The sequence below is a fragment of the Lissotriton vulgaris genome, unplaced genomic scaffold (genome assembly GCF_964263255.1).
Source record: "Lissotriton vulgaris unplaced genomic scaffold, aLisVul1.2 SCAFFOLD_866, whole genome shotgun sequence".
NCBI classification, from domain to species: Eukaryota; Metazoa; Chordata; class Amphibia; order Caudata; family Salamandridae; genus Lissotriton; species Lissotriton vulgaris.
Window position 1 is genome coordinate 542,214 of NW_028254841.1, and position 26,045 is coordinate 568,258.

The 26,045-nt window shown below is 51.4% G+C and overlaps 1 protein-coding gene across 2 annotated transcripts in view; it reads left to right on the forward strand.

Moving 5' to 3' along the window:
* LOC147659395 (la-related protein 1-like) overlaps positions 1-26,045 on the forward strand; it is a 784,977-nt gene that overhangs the window by 495,848 nt on the left and 263,084 nt on the right. The window lies entirely within an intron of this gene.

Here is a 26,045-nt window from a genome sequence, read left to right on the forward strand (position 1 = left end):
GCACCTCATGTGTCCTTGGTGTCTGGAGCACGACCACAACACAAAGTCGTGCTCCAACTGCCAGGCCATGAATCCAAAGTCTTTGCAGCAGCGGTCCAGAAAGTTATTGGAGGCCCACCGGTCGGCTCTGCGTCGGTTTCGTTTGAGAGGAAGGCCTCGAGGCTGCTCTAGGAGCCCCCACACCTCGTCGCACTCTGTCTTCGAGGTCTTTGGGTAAGTCCAAGAAGAAGGCGAAGAAGCACCAGCACTCTTCACCTTCTCCCCTTCGGTGGGCTGACGGACTCGGAGCGTGGTCGCTCTGAGGCTGTCTCCGGTCCCTACTTCATGGACGATGTAGTAAGCTGGCTCTGTATAACTATACCAAAATGAGGTATAGTCTGCACAGAGTCCAGTGGAACCCCAAAGGTAGGCAGAGGTAAAAGTAGATAACACCTTACTCTCCATTTGTGGTAGTGTGGTCGAGCAGTAAGGCTCTATCAGAGGTGGTGTTAAGCAGTTATCGTACACACTCATACAGCAAATGATGTCACCCACTCAAAGACTGAACTTGTTTGTGTAGGAGAGTAGGGTCTGCAATCCTATGATCACCCAGATTTTTTGCTTTTGTTTAACTGGTTTACGACTTTCTCTGGCTGTGGGCCTGCCAATCAGACCCACAGCCTGGCTGTTCTCTTTCTAAATTACCTCATGTACCCTAGGTGCATCTACCAATTGGTACTGGGCCACCTTATCAGACCCTGTAACTCAGGGCATAGGTGTACCCAGGGCTGCCAGGGGCTGCAGCATGTATTATGCCACCCCTGGCTGGCCTCCTACATTTGACACAACTGGCTGCATGACAGCTGGGGCAAAGTCGTGTAATCACCCTTTGCTGTAGGTGTAGTATACCTATACCTAACCCTAAAATGGACACACAGATCCCTATCAGTCACTCCTATGGCAGGCCTTAACAATCCTGAAGGCAGAGTGCTTGGAATCGTGTGAGATGGTGCTCTGGCATGAGCTGAGCCTGTCTGCAGCTTGCGGAACCAAGTCCTAATAGCTGTTCCATGATATCGCATACCATATACTCTTAAGTGCATTATAATCCTCGCGGTTAAATGCTATCTTTGGTATTGCTTTATCAAAACATGTCGAGTAAGGTGTCATACGAATTGGAATACTAACCCCTCGCCAATTCTGGCGACGGGGTTAGCATTCCACCCTTCTAGAGGGACACGACATGTATGTAACTGTGAACCCCGGTTAAAGTTAACTGAAGCCTCAGCTCCACAAAATGGATGCTGCCACCACAGACACGAGTCTGACCTCCTGCTGCTGGGAGTCCTTCCAGCGAGGGAGGTCTGGACAAAGGGTTCCCTGTCCGGGGCGGTGCTAGCACCGTCCCAGACATGGTTTTGTGTATCCTGGGTAGGCAGGGCTTTTCAGGACGGTGACTGCTGAGTGGCACCCCGGTGCTCACTACGCATAGGCCAGTCAGAACCAGTTCCAGGGGCACACAAGCCCCTGGCCTGGGGAAGTCCGGCAGAGGAGAGGGGTGTAACCACCCCCCTCCTGGTCCCACCCATAGGCAGGACCTAGTCACCGGGTCAGCCCCTTTTTTTAGTATAAAGATAGGAGCGGGCCCCCTGTTCAAACTAGATCATCTTTGGAATCAAGATACCACTTTCTTCGAAAGGACTTCACGATTTCTTCTTCAAGATTCTCCCTTGTGGCTAAGGAGTAGTCACCCTGCATCAAGCGGGCACCATCCTAAGAAACACTGCGGTCTGCTGCAAGTCCTTCTTCACGAATCCGACGACCCAGCTCGACGAGACCCGGCTTCCCTGGCACCTCTGACCTCTACTCACCTCTACAGCAAAGCTGAGAACCGTGAGTGCGACGAGACCTCGAGGGACCGACGATCGCCAAGACTGCGCGACATCTTTACTGCAAGCCCACCGTGTCCTCCACTGGTGAGTGCTTTGGGGTCCGAGAAGCCCCGACCCTGCGCAGCTCCAGCACCCAAGGTCAGCCTCCCTGCATCTCCACGATCTGCGTGGGGCCCTTCTGCTGTTTGCTGTGCACCGCGTTGTTTGGCTACTAGCCGGCTGGCTTGTGGCCTTTTGAACGACGCCCGACGACATCTCTGCTGCTGGTCTGGTTGCTCCAGGCTGGCCCTTGCTTCCTTCTTCGAGAGAGGCACCCCGGACCCTCCTGGTCCACTCCAGACGCCATTTTAGGTCCACCGCGTGGGCTTGAATTTGCCAAGGCTTTGTTGCCCAATCCTGGGTCCAGCGACGCCGACAACTTCTATCTTCGTGGGACAGCTCGATCCTCCATCCTGGTCGCCGACAACGCCTCCTGGTCCGTGAGATCTTCGAGCTACAGCGTCACCCACTCACCTTGTCGAGGTGGCTACCATCCGGTGCCCTCCTGGTGCCCACTGACTACTGGCTAGTAGTCTCGAACTTGGTCCCCTCTGCTTTCAGGTGTCATCTATCTTCGAGATCCAGGCTTGGATCCAACTGAACTTTCTTCACTGGTCACCGGCCAGCATCTTTTCTTCCGGCTCCTGGTCCGTCTACGAGGATTCCCGACGTCTTTTCAGACCTATGCAGCTGCAGCCCCTGGGCTAGGTAACTTCGGCATTTCGGTGCCCCAGCATAGCCTCATTATCCAAGGGTCAGAATCTATCTTCGTTTTCTCCCTACCAGGTCGGGTTCGCCCGAGAACACTAACTTTCTATTTCCTAGCTACCATAGACTTTTGTCCGCATCTCGCGTGAGAGTGCACACACTGCACCCGAGTCCCCTAGGCCTCCTAGTCGTAATCTAACGATTCCCTAGTCAAGTCCTAGCGATTCCAAAAGCTATTAGTACTGTACTCACCTGCTAGGAATTTCACATTCCACTTTCAGAGTATATGGTTTTCCGTGCCCCTCGGGCATTTGTATATACTGTGCTAACTTAAGTATTTTTGTAAGAGTTTTGGTTTGTGCTTAGTACCCTGTCCTCATAAAGAGTACAGGGCTGTTGTGATTCTTAAATAAATAACTGTTTATTTTCATAACACTTGTGTGGTGTCCTTTCACTTGGTGTTCAAGGGGTATATGTGTGGTAAACAGCTGGCTTAACACGCCCTCTCGAGTCTTTAGCCTTAGACTGCTCGTATCCATGCTACTAGGATAGCTGGTCTATAAGGTTGACTTACAACCAATCATCAATAAGGGTTGCTGGACTGATACATAGTGGGCACTAGAATAGTGACCACTGCATATCAGGCCACCTTCTCACAGTTTGTATGTAAAATATTAAGTTTTGCAGCGTTAATCTTTCTGGATTCACTATGCTGTGCATTATTCCGCGATCTGGTGGTTGGGTCCGGATTCGTAGTCTTTTTTCTCTTTCTTTTTTTTTTTGTAGCCCAGGTGGGCGTCGACGCCCCACCATTTGGTGCACCTTCGTGACGTCGGCACGCTTCCTGCGGAAGCTCCCACCCTTCGGCGCCATCTTCAGATTCTTTTTTCCGCCGTTGGGTCTGGATCGTCGCATGAAGCTCCGGAGAAGTTTCAGGAGAAAAGAAGGAAATACACCAAGTTTTTGAGGAAAAAGGACCGAGGGAAGTCTGAGAAGAAGACCTCCTAGAGCCAGAACGAAGAAAGAAGAGAAAACCTCGTGATACTCGACGGCCAAGGAGAAAGCACGCGCAGGGGGTCCCCTGAGCGAGCACATGGACAACACCCCATTCAAGTTCTGCCGTAATTGCCACCACAAGTACGCGCAGAAGGACCAGCATCCGGTCTGCAACCTCTGCCTGCCGATCGACCACTCCAGCGAGGATTGCAACGCCTGTTCAATCTTCCCGCCGAAGACTCAGAGTTCGAGAGAGACAGAGGGTGGCCCACCACACGATGCAAGGGAAAGGGACCACGCCGAGCCTCTACCAGCTGGGTGCCTCCTCCGACGAAGAGGAGAATATCGCCGAGGGACCAGATGACTTCACGGTCGTAGAGACCGATGTGAGAACTTCAAAAAAGGTAGGAGAGTCTACGACCCCAAAAACCCAGACAGGGCCGAGAGCCTGAGGGAGAACCCCGAAAAGCAGAGGCTAAGTCCTCGAAAGGAGCGCCGGCGACGAACGTTTCGACGTCCGAAGCCGCATCCTCCGAAAGGCCCAGCGGATCCTTCGAAAAGGACTCCCAGATAGCAAAGACCAGCGAAAAGCAAAGGTCGTCGAAGCAGGCCCTCGAGAAGGGACCCTCGAGCGAGAAGACGCTCGGAACGGCCTCGACGTCGAAGGTACCGTCGAAGAGACCTGCCGAAAAGCTCGACGCCGAGCAAGCGGCAGAGATGGAGAAAAAGAGAAGAAGGCTCGAGGCCGAAATGGAGAGTATGCTCCAGAGGAAGAGAGCCTTCGAGGAAACCATGAAGAACTATACGATTCCCTCGAAGACCTACTCGACTCCCTCGAAGACCGCTGCGACCGCCGAAGAGGTAGAGGTGCAGGAGGACTTCGAAGCCGAGGAGCCGCCGAAAACTCCAAACGCCACAGATGAGGGTGAAGAGGAGGGTTCGAGGCATGTGGGCTGCTGAATTCATATCTGTGCATAGACCGCCACCTAGTGTTGGGTCCGGATGATTGCACATTGTTGTCCTGGAAGAGTCTTCGAAGTATCACGAGATAGGTGGCTCCTCCCCTGGACTACAGTGCGCATGGGCATCGCCTCCATCCCCAGATTGTTTTTTTCAGCCATTGGGTTCGGATGTGTTTCGGTTCCCTCTGTCGGAACCGATAGTTGTTCAACTTCTACTCGAGACCAAAAGGTCTTTAGGCTGGGCGTCGGTATAGTTGCGTACGGGTTTCTTTCTGACTCTCAGCTCCTATCTCTTGCTGCCCTTCCACGTGCCTTCGGCGCGGACGGGCCTACACTACACCCTTTGCTATGGAGCGGACTCCATTCAAAAAGTGTCCGCTGTGTCACTCCAAATATTCACACCTCGACGTGCACCCTGTGTGCAATACCTGCTTGTCGCCGGATCACCGCGAAGACACCTGCATGGCGTGTTCGAAGTTCCGAAGCAAGAAGACTTTAAAGATTCGCCGGGCCAATCGGCTCCAGGCTCAATTATCGGCTTCGGCGCCCCCACCAGATGACATTTTCCAGGAATCTGTCGAGGGAGAAGACGACGTGCGAGAGTCGGACTCTGGCCCCGCGTCCGAGGAGGAAAACTACGACGCGGGTGAGGCGGACTTTGACGAAGTCTCCGACGAGGTAGGGGACGACGATCAGGCTTGTGCCACGATGGGAGATAGCTCAGAGGAGGAGCATCCCCAATCAGACTCAGGGGTTATTCCCCTTCATACGGCCCAGGTCGAGGGATCGCCTTCGGGCCTTACCCAAGATCTACCTAGGAGTCCTACGTCCCCGCCTCCGGGCCCGGTCACGGACATTTCTAAGCCATCACTTATGTTGAAGAAAACGAAAGTGAAGCCAACTGGTCACGCACCCTCGGATGCGAAACCGAAACTGAAAGTTGCGTTGGTGAAGAAGGTTCTGGAGGCGTCAACTTCCAAGAAAACTAAAATGGCCGACTTGAAGAGCCACGCCAAAATGGCCGACCCGAAGCCCTCGGGGTCGGCGCCGAAGGCGAAGGCCTCCGACGCGACCGCGTCGGCGCCGAAAGGGGTCGGGGACCCGAAGACGGTTTCGAAGAAGCGTCAGGGCGACGACGCGCCTAGGCATGGGGCGTCGGCCCCGAAGAAGAAGCCTACCGGCGATCAGGCTCTCGAAGATGAGGGGTCGCTCGAGCAGGTGCAACCCTCGACAACCTTTACGAAGAAAGTGGGGGAATCCTTACAGCGGATCCGAAAGCCCACGGTGGTTCCCGCTCAGGACACTGTAGTGCCTACGCTCACGCCTAAGCCTACTAAAGAGCAGACGCCTGTTCGTTTCACCCTTCCACCCAAGTCTGCGCCGAAGGCCTTCGCGCCGAAACAGGGCGGACATTCAGGGGAGGTGTTAACGCCGAAAGCTGCCTTGGTGGTGTCGAAGCTTCGGCTCCAACCGCTTGCGGTAGAAGAACGTCGTGAGGTCATCATCGACGCCAACACCGGGAAACTGTCACTCCTCAAACGAAAGATCACGTCGGAGCCGGCGTTGGAACCTTTTAAGATCCCGCTCAAGAACAAAAAGTACTCTGCGGACTCTTCGGCTCTGATGGAACCTGTGTCCCCACAGGCCTTGGAACACTCGCCGACGCATTCCCCCGCGGCCGATGCGGACAAGGAAGATGCCGAGTACAACTATCCTGCGTACTCGGATCCGGAGGAGGAGCATGTGCCTTGGGCCGCAGGAGGCGACACAGAAGACCCGCAATCGGGTCAGGACACTCAACTTTTCGCCGCCAAGACGTCCCCGACAGAGGACTCGGCGGCCTTCAATGCTTTAATAGAGAGCTGCGGCGAACCACGATGTCGAGCTGCACTCGGACCCCGTGGATGCGGACTTCTTATTCAACACCTTCTCGGTAGCCGAAAAGCAGGTCAAAACGCTACCTATGCTTAAAGGGGTGCTGAAACATGCACCGGAGGTTTTCAAAGAGCCCACCCGGGCGCGGGTGGTCAACCCTCGCATCGACAGGAAATATAAGCCAGCGCCCACGGATCCCACTTATATCAAGGGACACTTGCCATTGGACTCCTTGGTTGTTTCCAACGCTCGGAAGAGGGCGAATTCTCAGACTACTGGTGACGCTCCTCCCCCAGACAAAGAGTCCAAGATCTTTGAGGCCTCGGGCAAACGCATTGCTGCGCAGGCAGCTAACATCTGGAGAATATCTAACACCCAAGCCCTGCTTGCACGTTATGATAGGGCCCATTATGACACATTAGAGGCCATTCTGCAACACTTGCCTGACCAATACAAGGAGGCAGGAGAGATGCTCATTCAGGAGGGTAAACTCATTACAAATGCATCCATCAAATGTGCTCTAGACGTGGCGGATACAGCCTCCAGAGCCATCAATACAAGTGTGTTACTGAGACGTCATGCCTGGCTTAGAATTTCGGGATTCAAGCCCGACATCTTGAGTCAAACAGTGAATCCTGACCACCTGTTTGGCCCTGAGGTGGATGCCTCCCTGGAAAAAATGAAAAAGGATACCGAAACTGCAAAGTCAATGGGGGCTTTACAGAGTCAGCAGTTTCGGGGTGGTTCCTTTCGCCGTTCAAATTCAAAAGGCACCTCCCGGGGACAGGCATCCCAGTCCACACAATACTACAAGGGTAACACCCAGCCCTCGTATAACAACAAGGGTAGAGGTGGTTACAGAGGCAATAATATCAAAGGCAGGGGACGTGGAAACAATGGCTCCAGGTCCACCACCACCAACAAGCAGTGACGTCTTGTCACTGCCCCCCGACCATGCAACACCGGTTGGGGGGAGACTTCAGCAGTTCCTGCCGGCGTGGAAGAACATCACCACGGACAGGTGGGTGAGGTCCCTTATCCAGTACGGGTACTGTCTAGAGCTTACTTCCATTCCACCAGACATACCCCCAAGAAGCCGTCCTATGTCAGGCGAGCATTTGACCTTGTTGCAGCAGGAAGTTCTAGTTATGCTGCAAAAAGGGGCAATAGAGCTCGTTCCATTGCGAGAGCGGGGAACAGGGGTTTACTCCCTCTATTTCCTGATTCCCAAGAAGGACGGATCCCTCAGGCCTATCCTGGACCTCAGGCCCCTAAACTGGTACATACTCTCGGAGCACTTCCATATGCTCACGTTGCAGCAAGTGCTTCCCCTGCTTCAGCAGGGGGATTTTCTGGCTACACTGGATCTGAAAGATGCCTATTTTCATATCCCCCTACATCCTTCCCACAGGAAGTACCTCAGATTCACGATCTTAGACCAGCATTACCAGTTCAAGGTCCTGCCGTTCGGGGTCACCACGGCACCAAGGGTATTTACGAAGTGCCTAGCGACTGTGGCGGCGCATCTCTGTCGCCAAAACGTCCACGTCTATCCTTACCTGGACGACTGGCTCATTCAGGCAAGGACGGAACAACAGTGCGCAGACCATGTGTCACGCACCATTCATCTCCTGCACGATCTGGGTTTCTCACTGACCTACCCCAAGTCCCATCTCCAGCCCGCCCACGTGCGACAGTATCTGGGCGCAACAATCAACACTCTGGCGGCCACTGCGCAGCCAAATTCAGTGAGAATCGCCAGTATCCAGGCGCTGATCCAACGGTTCAGACCCCAACACTCGCTTCCAGCGAAGGTGTTCATGCAGTTGATAGGCATGATGGCCTCCTGCATCTCCATTGTCCCGCACGCGAGACTACATATGCGTCCGCTTCAGGAGTGCCTAGCACGTCAGTGGACTCAGGCTCATGGGCAACTAACAGACCTAGTGTTGGTGAGCGGTCGGGCATACAACTCTCTGCATTGGTGGAATCCACAAAACCTTTGCAAAGGCCGACCATTCCAAGAGCCTGTCCCACAGATTATCCTGACGACGGACGCCTCTCTCCAGGGATGGGGAGCGCATGTACTCCATTACACTGTGCAGGGACTATGGACACTACAGCAGAGGAAGATGCACATCAATGTGTTGGAACTGATGGCAATCTTCATGGCCTTAAAGGCGTTCAAAGTACATCTGTGCAACAAGGTCGTGTTGATCCGGACGGACAACATGACGGCCATGTACTACATCCAGAAACAGGGAGGCACACACTCTCCACAGCTGTCTCATCTGGCTCAGAGCATGTGGAAGTGGGCCATTCAGAGGAACATCTTCCTCATGGCGGAGCACCTCCCGGGCAAGGACAATCAGATGGCAGACCTCCTCAGCAGGCACAGCCATCAGATGCACGAGTGGGAGATACATCCATCGGTACTCCAACCGTACTTCCAAATGTGGGGTCATCCAGAGATAGACCTGTTCGCCACAAAGGAGAACGCAAAATGCCAAAGCTTCGCCGCCAGGTTCCCACACCCCCAATCACAGGGCAATGCGATGTGGATGAACTGGTCAGGCAGATTTGCGTACGCTTTTCCCCCAGCACCTCTGATACCGCTGGTGGCACGCATGCTCAGGCAACACTCGATGACGCTCATCCTGGTTGCTCCAACGTGGGCTCGTCAACCATGGTACACCACGTTTCTGGAACTCTCCGTGGTACCGCATCAAAGGCTTCATCTCACTCCCAGCCTTCTGACGCAGAGCCATGGCGACATTCAGCACCCAGATTCGCAACAGCTCAACCTGGCGATCTGGCTCCTGAAGTCCTAGAGTTTGGCTACCTCAATCTTCCTCCCGATTGCATGGACATCATTCGGGAGGCAAGGAAGCCCACTACTAGAGCTTGTTATGCGGCTAAATGGAAGAGGTTTGTCATCTACTGTGTGAACCATGACATTGACCCGCTAGATGCTTCCATTCAAAACATCATCTGTTACCTTTTTCACCTGTATCGATGTAATCTAGCGTACTCTTCCATCCGCATTCACCTGTCTGCTATGGCAGCATACCTCCAGAATAGGCAGCACCTGTCACTCTTTAAGGTCCCTGCTATCAAGGCCTTTCTGGAAGGACTCAAAAGGGTCATTCCACCAAGGACTCCACCAGCTCCGGAATGGAACCTCAACGTGGTTCTTACAAGGCTGATGGGTCCTCCTTTTGAGCCACTGCACTCTTGTGAGCTTCAGTTTCTGACTTGGAAGGTGGCTTTCTTAGTAGCAATTACATCGCTACGGAGGGTTAGTGAGTTGCAGGCACTCACCATCCAAGAACCATTTTTCCAAGTACATGCTAACAGGGTGGTGCTCCGCACTAACCCTAAATTCTTACCCAAAGTGGTCTCACAATTCCACATAAACCAAACAATTGAATTGCCGGTGTTTTTCCAAAACCCAGAGACGCTGGCGGAGCGCATGCTCCACACCCTTGATGTGAAAAGGGCCTTGATGTACTATGTGGACAGGACTAAAGATTTCCGCAAAACCAAACAGCTTTTTGTTGCTTTTGTCACACAACACAAGGGAAACGCTATCTCCAAAGCAGGGATTGCTAGATGGATAGTAAAGTGCATTCAGATCTGCTACGCTAAAGCTAAGCGCACTCTCACTATCCCACCGAGGGCCCACTCCACTAGGAAGTTAGGGGCCTCTATGGCTTTCCTAGGTAACATTCCCTTAGAAGATATCTGTAGAGCAGCCACATGGTCTACCACACATACTTTCACTAAGCACTACTGTGTAGACGTGCATTCCAAACAGCAGGCAGCTGTTGGTCAGGCTGTTCTAAAAACGCTTTTTCAGACTGCTGCAGCTGGCACGGGCGGCCGCCGTTAATGGAGGGACTGCTATGTATTCTATGCACAGATATGAATTCAGCAGCCCACATGCCTCGAACTGCAAATGCTACTTACCAGTATGCATCTGTTCTTGGCATGTAGGGCTGCTGACATTCATATCGCCCGCCCTCCTCCCCGGCGCCTGTAGCAGCTGCAGTATTTATTCATACAAACACATATGCTCATAGCATGGTCATCACTCACATTCTTCACTCCATCTCTGCCAATGGCTAAAAACAATCTGGGGATGGAGGCGATGCCCATGCGCACTGTAGTCCAGGGGAGGAGCCACCTATCTCGTGATACTTCGAAGACTCTTCCAGGACAACAATGTGCAATCATCTGGACCCAACACTAGGTGGCCGTCTATGCACAGATATGAATGTCAGCAGCCCTACATGCCAAGAACAGATGCATACTGGTAAGTAGCATTTGCAATTTCTACCGCTCGGAAGGAGATTACCTCCGCGAGAGCTACTACTCGGAATCCTCGGCGTCGCTAGAGGAAGAATGGCAGGATCTCGAGGCCGATAACCCAGAGGAACCTGTGGAGACATACCCTTCGAGGCCTTCGCCGCCAAACGACATTGGGGCTTACTATGAGGTTAAGAAGGCTGCAGCAGTCTACAATGTGAAGTTGGAGGAGTAACAGACAAAGGCTGACTTCCTGCTAGAGACTTTGCTCCCCTCACAGACGAAAAGCAGCTTCCTGCCCATGCTGAAGAGCGTCACGGCCCAAGGGACTGAAACCTTCAAGGAACCGGCCACATGCAGGTCAGTGACCCAGAGGACGGAGAAGAAATACAAGTTCTCCTCCGAGGACCTCCCTTATATCCATGGCACAGTGGCAGCTGACTCCATAATCGCGGCAACGGCCAGAAGGGCCAACGTGCCAACCACATCTGGGCCACCACCTGATAAGGAAAGCAGGAGGATGGACCTCACTGGAAGGAAAATTGAAAGAAATTCCGCTATGCATTGGAGGATGGCAAACTCCAATGCACTCCTGAATAGACACCAATATCAGCACTGGGATGAGATGAGCCAGTTGCTGAAACACATGCCTGAGGAGTACAGGCAGAGGGCAGCCCACCTCGTGGAGGGGGGAAAGGACATAGCAAACGCATGCCTGAAGACAGCCCTAGATGGGGCAGAAACATCTAGCAGGCTGATGGCCATAGGCATCACTGAGAGAAGGCAAGCCTGGCTCAGAATATCCGGCTTCAAGGCAGAAGTGCAAAATAACATTCTGAACACCCCCTTCAACGGGGAGACGCTGTTCGGGGCATCAGTAGATGACAAACTGGCTCAGCTGAAGAAGGACAATAAGACAGCCAAATCGATGGGAGCCCTACAATTCAGGGGGATGCAGAGAGGCACCCCCACAAGGAGACCAAATGGTAGGGGGGGAAACCAGCAATCACATTCGCAACAGTCGCACCACCATGGTCAACAGAGTGACAACCAATGGCACCAGGGTCAACAGAGGCAGAATTGGAACTCCCAGAATAGGGGCCAGTCCTTTCGAGGGAGAGGAAACGGACGGTGCCAGAGACTGAGAGGTGGTGATCAACCCCCCCAAAAGTGACTCCGTGAAGGAGGCGCTCACCCACCCAAAGCCTCAGGGGGGAGAGCACCAACAGCTAAGGGGAGGCTCACACGGCTCAAGGGAACACACAACACCAGTAGGGGGAAGGTTGAGATTTTTTCTACACGAATGGAGGAAAATAACCACATTGTAATCAGAAGAAGAATGGACACTTGTTACTACTTAACCATTGGTTAAGATGGGACACTCTCATAAACGCGGTGTTAATCGTGCGGTGTATGTCTTTCTTCCGCCCCTCACACGCGTTATGGCATTTATCATCGAGTGTTCCAACAACGTGCTATATGCCAAGCCTCAACCCGAGGCAACCTCTGGCGCTAGTAGCAGTGTCCAGAGATAAGGGAAGGGGAAGGTAGGGCACCCAGAGAGAAGGATAAAAAGCATATGCTACACCAATGGAGGTTTTATTAAAGAGGTGAAGTATTGCTATTAAAAATGGTTGCGGTATAATGGGAGGTCGAGTTAATGGATCTCTTTATACCTTTTTAACTATAGCGTCAACATGTTTCTGCTCCATGTCGCCCAGCCGGGTCTACGGAGCATTCGTCAGGACAAGTACATAACACAAAAACAGATAATGAAAATTACTTGCACCATTTGTGTAGTAATGATATATGCTGAATTTTCGCCTTTTCGGAAATTGTCTGAAAAAAGGAAATAAATCTATATTAGGAATTAAGTCTTATGGGTGCATGTATAGCATTCATGTAATCTCTCAACGTTTGTGGAGGATTGCTCTATGTAAGTAAAAGTAAAAAAATAAATAAAGAAGAACTGGTATAGTGCTCGGAGGAAAAACGTGGTACTTATGGCTTCTTTGGAGGGTTTGTAGTTAGGTGCTGCGAGTGGTCTGACGTTTATTAGTGGACTGACAAGGATGTTAAGCTCAATGTGGAGTTTGGGACTATGGCAGTCAATACGTGCAGAACAGCGTGGCTAGTGCAGCGTTTAATTTTAAAGTGACACAAGAAGGATAATAATCTTAAAAAGTGAAGTGCGCACACAGTCAAATAGCGGTAATCTTACCTATTATGCTAGCTGAATTCAGCTTCAGTCAGGCGGCAACGGGACTCTCTGGTCCCAGACTGAAACGAAAAAGTAGTAAAGGGGGGGGCCTTCAGGTAGAGTTCTTACCCCGTAAAGTTGAGCGCTTACCCGAAGCCGGCCGCCATTCTTACCAGCGCATGGGAAGTTCCCAGGACTTGTGCTGTCTCTGCCCCCGGATGCTAGGTGCCGGTTTCCTGTTACAATTGTAGGTTGGAAAGTTATGGAGCTAGAGAACAGACTATACATCTACTGGCGCTATTGGCAGGTTCAGGCTTTAAATTAATGTAAGGTCGAATATTGAACTACAGTTCATTATGGTGTAGAACAATTAGGATTGTTAGCATGTAATGAATTTTTAGAATTTTAGTAGAAGTTGCAATTTTTTGTTGTTTGATATAAATGATCTCCTACCAGAAAATAAAAAGGTTAGACTTATCATTTGACATGGGGTACTATTCAAAGCATCACAGATCAATGGATCATCAGGCATAGGTATTCCTTATTTTATGAGAAATGGCACCAGGGGATATTGTCATTGAGCCCAAATAGATGGGTTTTCAAACGGTCCACCCACCGTTGCTCTTTTTCGAATAAGATTCGTGTGGCATTCCAAGGTCTGTCTGTTAGTTTCTCAAGGACTGTCCATCTCATTTCTTCACAATCATGATTTAGATCAACAAAATGGGAACAGAGCTTTGTGTTGTTCTTTTTTTAGTCGGATGTTGCTTTTGTGTTCCCCAATACGGGTCTTGACTTTTCTACAAGTCATTCCGATATATTTCTTCTCACATGGGCACTGGATCATATAGATCACGTGGGTCGAATTACAATTTGTGTGTTGTTTTTGTGTCCAGGTGAGGGAGTCTGTAAGTTGTAGTGATTGTGTGATAGTTGTTAATTTGCAAACTTGACAGGAGCCACAGGGATAGTGACCTGTGACAGGTGACATTTCTAGACTTCTCAAATCAGTGGGTTTGATCTTAGGTACAGTTGGGCGGGTATGGACAAGTAGGTCTTTTAAGTTCTTTGTCCGCTTATTGGCAAAGCGAGGCTTCGGCCAGGTATGTTTTCCAGTACATAGAATGGGCCAGTTTTTATTGATGAGTTTTTGTACATCATATGTCGCGGGACAAAAGGTTGTCACGCACGTGACAAGATCCTGGTTGGGTTCTTTATTATTGATTTGTAAGAGGCAATCCCTTGGCTGATTTTTAGCTCTTTTACAACATTTTGTAATAGTTGCAGGAGTATAGTCTCTTGATTTCAATTTTTTGCACAGTTCCTTTGATTGTATTTCATAGTCAGTTTTTTTGCTACAATTTCTTTTGAGTCTTAAAAACTGGCTATATGGTAAATTGTCCCTGAGGGCTTTTGGGTGATAGCTTTTATAAGATAAAAGACTGTTCTTTGCTGTGGGTTTTGTGTATGTTTTTGTTTCCAGCTTTCCGTTTTCTACAAAGATCGTAAGGTCTAGGAAATCCAACTGGGTTTTGCTCACGGTGTAGGTGAAATTCAACCACTTGTCCCTCTCATTTAGCCAATTCATGAAAAGTTTTAGGTCTTGGTTAGTGTGCCAAATCAATAGAATGTCATCTATATAGCGTTTCCAGTATAAAATACTGGAAACGTACGGGTTAGTCTCATTAAGGACAAAGTTGTTCTCAAATTGGCTCACATAAAGACCCGCCACCGAAGGGGCAAAGGAACTGCCCATAGATGTTCCATGGGATTGGAGGTATAAGTCGCCATTATATTCAAAAAAAAATTCTGTAAGTGCTAAGCGACAGCACTCCAAGACAAAGTGTCTGGGTGTTCTATAGGTCCACTCTTCCATGAATAATAACCACAGACAAGTGGATACTAAACATTATACAGCACGGATACTGCATAGAGTTGGAAAAATATCCACCAAGCAGAAAGCCTAAGAGAAGGGGTCACAAGGGCAAAGAACTGCAGTTGCTCCAAGAGGAAGCTCAAGAACTTCTCCTCAAAAAGGCCATAGAACAAGTCCCGCACAGAGAACGGAACAAGGGGGTGTACTCAAACTACTTCCTAGTACCAAAGGCGGATGAAAGCCTAAGACCCATCTTGGACCTACGGTTCCTGAACACCTACATAAAAACTCAAAAGTTCAAGATGACTTCCCTGCAAGAGGTCATCCCACAAATAAGGCCCGGGGACTAAAAGACGCATACCTGCACATCCCCATGAACAGGAAACACAAACACATGTTAAGATTCAAGGTGAACAAAGACCACTACCAGTTCACAACCCTGGCTTTCGGGCTCAAGTCAGCGCCAAGGGTCTTTACCAAATGCCTCGCGGCGGTGGCCGCACACCTACGAAGGGTGGGTATACACGTGTACCCCTACCTGGACGACTGGCTCGTGAAAGCAAGCTCTTACATGAGATGCAAAGCTCACGCAGAACAGGTCACAAGAACGCTCACGAACCTGGGCTTCTCCATCCACTGGGGAAAGTGCTCCATGGACCCAGAACAAGTGAAAATCTTCCTGGGAGCCCTGATCAACACGGTCGAATGCAGAGTGACACCCAGGGAGAAGAGAACACTCAGCCTGCTGAGGGAGAAACGTCCCTACCAGAAGGGGCAAGTTCTGACAGTGAGGACGGTGAGCAAGTTCTTGGGGATGATGGCGTCATGCATCCACCTGGTCCCCAATGTTCGGCTAAAGATGAGACCACTACAGGAGTGGCTGCAACAGCAATGGTCACAAGCAGAAGGAAGTTGGGAAGATCTAGTAGTTACGCACAATGTGCAGGAGGAGATGAAATGGTGGACGAAGGAGAATATAACGATGGGGAAGCCTCTAACGCCACCGGACCCAACTGTGACCATCACCACAGACGCATCCCAGAAAGGATGGGGCGCACACATGAACAGGCTCAGAGTGAGGGGTCTGTGGAACCCAGGAGATGCAGTCAAGAACAGGCTCAGAGTGAGGGGTCTGTGGAACCCAGGAGATGCAGTCAAGCACATCAACTACCTGGAACTGAAAACAGTGTTGCTGGCCCTCAAGGCCTTCCAAAAGCACCTTTACAACAAAAGGGTGATGATACAGACAGACAACACCACAACAATGTTTTACATCAACAAGCAAGGGGGGAGTCAGTCATTCCCTCTGTCGAGCTTGGCTCAAGAAATATGGAGATGGGCGATCCCACTCAGGATAGACCTGCTTGCCATACACCAGCCAGGGAAGGACAATGTGGAAGCGGATTGGCTCAGCAGGCAAGCATCGGTGTCCCACGAATGGGAACTGAACAACCAAGAGACAGAGAACCTATTCAGGAGGTGGGGCACACCAACAATAGACCTGTTTGCAACACACCAGAATGCAAAATGCCAACACTTTGCATCGAGGGAACAGGAACCAATGTCCCATGGGAGAATGCCCTATGGATAAGCTGGTCAAAGAAATTTGCCTACGCTTTTCCACCGACGCCACTGATCCCCAGAGTCCTGAACAAGTGCAGGTCGAGCAACATGACTCTCATCCTGGTGGCTCCCCAATGGGCGAGGCAGACTTGGTACTCTCAGATTATGGAGATGTCGCAGGGCAGAGCACACAAGTTCCCAAAGAGAAGAGACCTTCTCTCCATGGAAGGGGGACAAGTTCTACACCCAGAAACAGAAAGCCTCTGCCTGTCAGCGTGGCTCCTGAGGACTTAGAGATCGCACATCTAAAACTACCAGAGAGCACACTTCGGGTGCTGAGAGAAGCAAGGAGACCCAGCACGCGGAAGTGCTATGGGGAGAAATGGAAGAGTTTCACGCAGTGGTGCCACAGGAAAAACCTGGAGAGAAAACGGACTAGAGAGTCTACAGTACTCAGATACCTCACGCACCTGATGAAAGCTAAACTAAGCTCGTCCTCTCTGAGGGTTCACCTGGCAGCGATTGTGGCATACACAAGAGGATAAACAGGACGAAGTTTCTTCACTTCAAGAGTAGTGAAAAGGTTCTTGGAAGGAGCGAAGAGAATAGCGCCACCCAAGAGGATGCCGCCGCCGGCATGGAACTTGAACGTCGTACTGACGGAACTCATGAAGCCACCGTTTGAACCCATCCATAAAGCGTCAGAACAAATGCTGACAATGAAGACAGCCTTTCTAGTAGCAATAACATCGCTACGTAGAGTGAGCGAGCTACAAGCTTTGACGCTGCAAGAACCGTACATACAAATACACAGTGACAGGGTCGTGATGAGGACAGACCCGCATTTCATGCCCAAGGTAGTATCTAAATTCCACATGAACCAAAGTATCCAGATACCTAGCTTCTTCCAGAAGCCCACGTCAAACGCGGAGAGGGCGCTCCACACTCTGGACGCAAGGCGGGCAGTAATGCACTGTATAGAAAGGACGAAAGAACACAGGAAGACGAAACAATTCTTTGTGTCCTTCGCAAGGAGTCTCCTGGGTAGACCAGTGACTAAGAACACCATAGCAAGATGGATTGCCAAAACAATACAGCTCTGCCACATGCAAGCTGGTGAAGAGCTCACGGAGGGCCCACGAGCCCACTCAACCAGAAAGAAAGGGGCAACGATCGCCTTCCTGGCAAACACGCCCATCCAAGACATATGCCTGGCGGCAACATGGGCTTCAGTGCACACTTTCACTAAACACTATTGCGTAGATGAACAAGGAAGCACAAGTGGGCCAAAGAGTGCTTCAACATATCTTTAACAACCAACGCTCATCTTCCACCCAGCCGCCATTCGAGTGACAAAACCGCTATGAAATCTATGCACAGCATAGTGAATCCAGAAAGATTCACGCTGCAAAACGAATAGTTTCTTACCTGTCGGTGTAGTTTTGCAGCTTGAAGATCTTTCTGGATTCACTAGCGAACCCACCCACCTCCGCCAGAAAGATGAGGCTGGAGAAGATGGAAGGACATGGAATAAGATAAGAACGTTTAACAAAGACAAGTATACGTGAAGAAGTTTACGTTGAAGGAAAGTTTAATACACATAGCCATGGATTCACCACAAAAGAGAAAAGAAAAAAGAATCCGAAGATGGCGCCCAAGGGTGGGAGCTTCCGCAGGAAGCGTGCCGACGTCACGAAGGTGCACCAAATGGTGGGTCGTCGACGCCCACCTGGGCTACAAAAAAAAAAGAGAAAAAAGACTACGAATCCGGACCCAACCACCAGATCGCGGAATAATGCACAGCATAGTGAATCCAGAAAGATCTTCAAGCTGCAAAACTACACCGACAGGTAAGAAACTATTCGTTATTTTATTTCTTAGAACCAAACCATGCCAAGCCTTGTGCAGGTAAGTGAAATGCTTTGCAAAATCGTATGCAATTTTTTTCAATTGAATGCAGGTTCAAATGCAGTTGATTAAATTAAGGTTTCGAAATTACTTTTCAGTTACTTTTGCTAATAAGTGTGATATGCTTAGATATCACACTGATACATTTCCTAGACAAACTGTAAGTAATTCACTTTTTGTACATAGTTTTTCAATGTTCCATACAAACCAACTCCACACGTTGAACAATGTTCAATGAAAAACTGTCAATGTATTCCTATGGAGAAAAATGAACTTAATGGTTTGCAGGTAAGTACTGTTTTGTGGGAGTTGGTAGTTCGAGGCATGTGGGCTGCTAAATTCATATCTGTACCAGGGTTCCCCCAGGGTCAAGGATGCACTCTTGAAACACCCTCAGCGGCACTAGGTCGGCTGGGTGCAGAGTGCTGATGCCCAATGTTATCCAATTGAGAATAGTTGGCCTCTGGTTGGTGGCTGCTCAAAAGCAGGCAAGGGGGTTGTGGCAGCAAAGCTCCTAGTGTTGGGCTCAGGGCAAAGGGAGATCTGAGTGGGCAAAGGGAAATTTGAGTTAGCACCCAAAGTAGACCCGCAGCGGCGCGAGGTTGGCTGGGTGCAGGGTGATATTTTGGTGTCGGGTGCCCTGTTGATTTCAATGGGGCTTCTGCTGTTGCAATAAAGACTGCAGGCTCATGGACGAAGAACTTCTGAAGGTGACTCCCGGGTGGAGGGGTAAGTTGGGATGCCTGGGGATGCTGGGACACAGTCGGTTGGGCCACCCAAGGCCGTGGGGCATCTACTGCAGGGGTGTCTTTAGGCATCTGGTTTTCTTACCAGCTCCATTCGGCGGGGTGGGTGGGGATCCTCCAGAAAGAGGCTGCAGGCTTTGCTTGGTGATTCGAGGCAGGTCAGAGATAACCAGATCTTTGTTCGGGATTGCCGGGGAGACCTCCACCGGGTGTTAAGCCACTCAGGCCGAAGGTGTCTGTTGAGGAGTGGTGCAGACTCACAGCTTTGGCTGGGGCCCAGAGTCTGTTGGTGAGCAAATCTGGTGCTCATGGGAGACAGTCTTTGGCTTGGAAGGCAGGGCCGGTCCTTCGGGTTCTTGAGGCTGCTGGCTGAAGGACACACCAGGATTTCGCTGGAGCAGGTTTGAGGTGCGGACAGGTCCATAGGGGGCGTCATTCTTAGGTCAGCACGGCTTCTTCGGTCCTTTCTTCTTGTCGATTCTTGTCTGAGGAGGCAAGTTTCAGGGCTGCCCCTAAATAAATTTAGGGGCATTACAGTTAAGTAAGTGTTGGGACCAATGGGTCCCTCTCTTGGGGTGGGTACACCCCCTATTATGCCTATGCCTCTGGTTGGCTGGGTCCCCCATCTGCAAGATGGCGGGGACTGAGAGTTGTACTTCGCCTCCCCTACCGGTGGGTTTGGCAAAAGTGGGCACCCCTCCCTTCCTCACTTGGTTTTCCCGCCGATTCTCCTGCCCAAAGTGCGGGTCAGAACCGGTGGGAGCCAGTTGCTGGAAGCACCAAAGGGCTGGAGCAGCTCACAAAGTTGGCAAGCCTTTGAGGCTTCCCCATAGTGGACCCTGCCCATCCTGGGGGAGGAGGTTTAGCAACTCGTCCCAGGATGTGCATTGTTTCAGACCCCAGAGAGCAGCAGGCTCTCGACCCAGGGGTCCAGAAACATGTCTGGTGGTGGCAGCTGGCGAACAGCCACTCAGCCAGGGCACTAGTGTTCTGTCGTTATTCAGGGGGCATCTCTAAAATGCCATTGGAGTGCATTATTCATTAAAGGCCAACTGGCATCAGTGTGGGTTTAATGTGCTGAGAAGTTTGATACCAAACTTCTCAGTTTTCAGTAAAGCCATTATGGTGCTGCAGAGTTCGTAATGACAAACTTCCAGCACCAAACACTCTTAATGTCAGTACTGCACTTACAATGTCTAAGTATTGGTTGAGACATTTTAGGGGTACAGAGCTCATAGAGGGGTGGCTGACCCATGCCAGAGCAGTGAGTTGTAGGCATAGCTCACAGGGATGTGTCATTTCGACTCTTCATTTCTGCACCAAAACAGGCAGCCTGTAAAGGCAGTATGTGTGTAAAGGTACAGGGCCTCTAAGGGTGGTACAATAAGTGCTGCAGTTATTAGTGCCCTTCCCTGGCCACAGTGCTCTTGGTACATGTGATACCGTTTAGAAGGGACTGGCAGGTGACCAAAGAGTGCCAAATGTGTTTTGTTTTAATGCAGTTTAGGCAAAGAACATAGGCCCTGGGTACCTGTGTGGCAGGAACCCCCAGGGCACACTCATTCAAAGTGCATCAGCATTTTGACAAAAAGTGGGGGCAACCATGCAAAAAGAGGGCACTTTCTTACGGACTACTCCACGCCTCCCCCGTTTCCGGGAACCCGAGCATCTCCTGCCCAACTCCAAGTTCTATGAGGCCCTCTACCTAGTCTTTGGGGAGCCCTACTCCTTCGGGCCACGTGAAGCCAGTCACAGGCCGTGGGCCTTCGATGCCGGGGGGGCCCGTGGATACAGGCCTGGATCGGGACAGACGCCGGTCTATCTCACTCGACCTTCCTCTGCACCAATCCTGGCAACATTGTCCCCACCATCAACCTCCGAGATGGACCCGGAGATAGACAGATGTCTGTTGACAGATCCAACGCTGGAGGGTACTTTTCTTCCCCTGTTCATCCCTGGTGTTCCCTACCACCCAGAAGGTTGTGAGGACTGGAAGCGGTCGCTGGACCCTTTTACAGACCAGCTGGAAGAACTGGACTGGAAACAGGACCTGGGCGACGCCTGTGGTCTGGACACTTCTCCAGACCTTGGCGTGCTTTCTCCCTCTACCGTAGCTACCGATGAGGGAGAGTCCTACGCTTTGGTGGTGCGAAGGGCGGCTGAGGTCTTAGGCCTTGAGCTCCTTTCAGTATCAGTTGGGACTAATCTCCTAACAGAGGTGCATCAGCCTGCGGGACCCTCCTCTGAATCCCTTCTGCCCTTTAACGAAGCCCTCACTGATGTCCTCCTGGGCACCTGTTCCAAGCCCAGCACATGGGCTCCTGTGGAAAGGGCGATTGAGAGCCGCCATCGCCCGGCCGACCCAGTTTTCCTCACCCAACACTCTTCCCTAGAGAGCTTGGTGGTTCAAGCCTCCTCTTCAAAGGGTGCATTCCCTTCTGCTCCTCCAGATAGGGAATCCTAGTAGCTGGATCACCTTGGGAAGCATATGATCTCTTCCTCCAGCTTGCCACTGCGGTCCGTGAATACTGCATGCATGTTAGGCAGATTCTTCCAAGTCCTCTGGGATACGTTTGCGCAGGTGCTGCCTCAGTGCCAGGAGGAGGCCTAGGCCTTTCTCTCCCAGGCAGTGGCGCATGGGAGATACACAGCCAAATTCACAATTGGATATAGTCTGGATACCACTGACTCTCTGGGCAGAACGATTGCCATGTCGGTAGCCCTTAGGAGCTAGGCCTGGTTGAGGACATCTAGCCCTTTGATGGCTGCCGTCTTTTTGGTGATAAAGCAGACTGCGCTGAAGCTCATTAAAGATTCTAGGGCTACGGACCTGTCTTTGGGCCTTGCTGCCCCTTCCTAATACTACAGTCACCTTTTTGCCCCTTTTGTGGCTATGGAAGGGGTGCCCAGCCTCTGCGTGGCCACGGACGTGGGACCCAGAGTGGGAGCTAACAGGTGGGCCAGTCAGCACTCCTTCCCCATCTACTCCTACCTCCACCCCATCTCCCCCCGGCAGCCGCCTCCAAACCTTACTAGAGCTACGTTTCAGACCCATCAACCGCCATTGGGTGGCAGAATTCGCCATCTCCTACCCACTGGCAATCCATTACGTTGGACTGGTGGGTTTTGCAGATGGTCCGAAGGGGTTACCCCCTCCCATCAAGACTACCCTTCGCTCCATTCCATAGTCTTTCGACATTTGGCACTTCTCTGCCAGGAAATCTCCGCTCTCGGCCAAGGGAGCTATCGAGAGGGTCCCTGTGCCAGAAGTAGGTCATGGTTGCCATTTCCGCTACTTGCTGGTGCCCAAGAAAAACAAAGGCTTGTGTCCTATTCTAGATCTCGGGGCCCTCGTCCACTTCCTCCAGAAGGAGTTAAAAATGGTCATGTTGGCTTGAGTCCTCTCTGCCCTCGACCCTGCATGGTGGAGCTGGACTTGCAGGATGCTTATTTCCATATTCCCGTCCTGCCAGCCCACAGATGCTAGCTATGGTTCACTGTAGGCCACGAGCATTTTCGGTTCACCGTGCTCCAATTTGGCTTGACCAGTGCCCCACGGGTGTTCACGAAAGTGATGGCGGTGGTCGCAGCTTAATCAAGCTTGATCAAGGGTTCCAGTCTTCCCTGATCTCGACGACAGGCTGTTGCAGGCGGGCTCGCCCCCTCATTCACTCGCTGGGACTCACCATTAATGTTCCGAAGTCACACCTGACTCCCTTTCAGACCCTCCCTTTCATCAGAGCTGTTCTGGACCTAGTACAGTTTCTGGGCTATCCTTCCGAGCAGCGAGTATGGGATAATCAGGCTACGATACCGATGTTTCAGCCTCTATCCCTGATTTCGTTGAGGATGACCCGGAGGCTGCAGGGCCTCATGCATCCTGCTGGGGGAGCATGCCAAATGGCATATGAAGGTTCTGCAGTGGGACCTGGAGTATCAGTGGGCGCAGCATGAGAGGAATATTTCCGACATCGTCGAGATCTGAGGGAACTGCACAAAAACTGCAGTGGTGGTTAAAAAAACAGCTTGGTTTGGAGGTAGATCCCTTCCCCAACCAGACCTAACGGTGGTGACAGATGCGTCACTCCTGGGATGGAGGCTGCCATCCAGGAGAAGTGGAGATCAGAGGAATCTGGTCTCTGGCGGAGTCCTGGCTCCATATAAACCTGTTAAAGCTCCAAGCGATCCACCTAGTACTGAAATCATTCCTTCCCTCTCTCAAAGGGTAAGTGGTGCAGGTGTTCAGACAACACAACCGCCATGTGGTACTGCAACAAACAAGGCTGTGTGGGGTCATGGACATTGTCAAGAGGCTCTTCGCCTATGGTCATGGCAGGAATATCAGGGCATGACCCTGGTGGTTCAACACCTGACAGGTTCTCTGCTATCTCTGCTTTCCTTCTGTTGCCAGATCAGCCCTCTTTATTCAAGTCCCCTATTGTTAATAGATTCTTTAAGGGCATTACTCTTCTCTTTCCTCATCTCCTTTCATAATGCCCCAGTGGGACTTGTATCTTGTTCTAACCTATCTTGTGGACTCCCTTTGAGCCCCTTCACAACTGTCTTCTCGGGATCCTCACTCTGAAAACTGCCTTTCTTGTTGCCATCACCTTTGCTCGCAGGCTGAGTGAGCTTCGGGCTCTATCTTCAAAGCCCCCTTTCTTCTCTGTGCATCCGGACAAAGTGGTGCTTAGGACGAGGCCCTTGTTCCTTCCTAAAGTGGTAACACAATTTCACATAGGACAAACAATCACTTTTCCCACCTCTGCAACCTTCCAAGGAGGAGGATAGACTCTACCTTCTGGACCCTAAACGTGCGCTGTCCTTCTGCCTTGACAGCACAAAAACATTCCGGGTGGATGATCAACTCGTTGGCTATGTAGCTGCCAAGAAAGATTGTGCTGTTTAAAAGCGTACCATCTCTCGGTGGGTTCTTGTGATATAGTTCCCTCTTTCTTGCATGGTATGCCACCACTTTTTGCTGAATTGCTGATGTTCTTTGACTGAGTGTGCCCTGGGCTCCTGCTAATCAGGTACCCAGGGCCTATATTCCTTTCCTAAAACGGCATTGAAGCCTAAACCCAATTGACATCTCTGGCCACACGTCTGCCCCTGGTAAATGGTACCATCGGTACCCAGGGCACTGTGACCAGAGAGGGCCTGTAAGGGCTGCAGCTGCCAGGGCAGCTGACTTCAGGGCTCACGGTTCAATCCCTGCTCCGGCGGCAGTTTAACACCATGTGACTCTGGGCAATAGCTCACTTAATTTCCACAACGGCCCACAGCGCCTTGAGACCCGTAAGAGTGAGTAGTTTGCGCTTTACAAATATGGATTTACAGCACTTATTGTGCCACCCTTAGAGGCCCTGTACCCTGACACACACACTGCCTTTGCAGGCTGCGCATCTTGGTGCGGGACAAAGTGAAGTCGACATGGCACACATCTGTGTGCCATGCCCACAAACCACTGCCCTGGCATATCTCAGTCACTCCTCTAGCTGGGTGCCCTATGCCAGTGGTGAGGGTAGAGGTGCATGAGACCTGTACCTCTACAGTGCCCAAGTCCATTCCTGGGCCCTGTAAGTTCAGTGCTGACATTAAGAGTGTATGGTGCTGGGAGTTTGTCATTACAAACTCCACAACACCATAATGGCTACACTGAAGACTGGGAAGTTTGGTATCCAACTTCTCAGCACATTAAACCCACACTGTTGCTAGTGTGGGATTTAATGTAAAATTCGCAACAGAGGGCATCTTGGAGATGCCCCCTGAAACTTGACAAACCTCTAGTGACCTAACTGAGTGGCTGCCTAGGTTGCCACCAGCAGACATCTTTCTGGACCCCTGAGTCGAGAGCTTGCTGCTCTCGACGGGCCTGAAACAATGCACGTTCTGGGACGAGGTGCCAAGCCTCCTCCCCCAGGATGGGCAGGGTTGACGATGGAGAGGCTTCAAGGGCATGCCGCCTTTGTGAGCCTCTCCAGACCATTTGCTACTTAGAGCATCTGGAACCCAATGGTTCTACCACCCACTTTGCGCCGGAGTACTGGCAGGAAAAACAAGTGAGGAAGAGAGGTGCCCACCTCTGTCAACTCCACCCTTCAGGTGGGAGAGGTGAGGTGAAGCACAACCTAGAGTCCCCGCCATCTTGAGGATGGGGGGACCCAGCCAACCAGGGTTAGGCTCCTTCCCCCCCTCCCACTGGACAGTGGCAGAATAGGAGGTGTACCCACCCCAGGGAGGGGATCCATTGGTCCCTGCCCTTTACCTACCTGTAACTCCCCAAAATTAAGTATTTAGGGGCACCCTGAACCTTCCTTCCTCAGATCCAGCAACCACAAGATAAGAGAATGACGAGAAGCCATGTAGACCTAACAATAGGACAACGCCCACTGACTTGGCCCCAGTCCTACAGGCCTTTCTCCCCTCGAACCTGCTCGTGTGAAACCCTAGCGTGTCCAGCAGCCAGCAAGCTCCCAATCCCCCGAGGACCTGCCTGCCTTCACTTTCAAGACTGTTTCTCCCGTGAACACCGGACGTGTTTAAACTGCAACTTCTGGTCCAGCCAATAACTGTAATCCAGCCCACTCTGCACCCGCCGAACCTGGCCCGAGCTAGAGTGGAAAATTCGACAAGGGGGTCCCCCTGCGATCCTAACCTGACGACGCCTGCAGCCTCAATCCAGAGGACACTCGCCCCCCCCCCCCGACCGCGGTCAGAGCGGGTTAGAAAATCCGACCTTCAAAGGCACCCCCGCACCCGACTCCGGGGCACTCAACGCCCCATGTTTGCCCAATCCAGCAGTGCCTAACCGACCCTCAACACCCCAACTTAGCTTTCTAAGTGATGGTCGCTCCTGGAAGATCCTCGTCATCTAGCAGCAGTTTCTTTGTCCTGGAGAATCTCTATTGAAATCAATAGGGCACCCAACCTCAAAACAGCACCCTACACCCGGCTGCCCTAGTGCTGCTAAGGGTGCACCTTTGGTGCTAC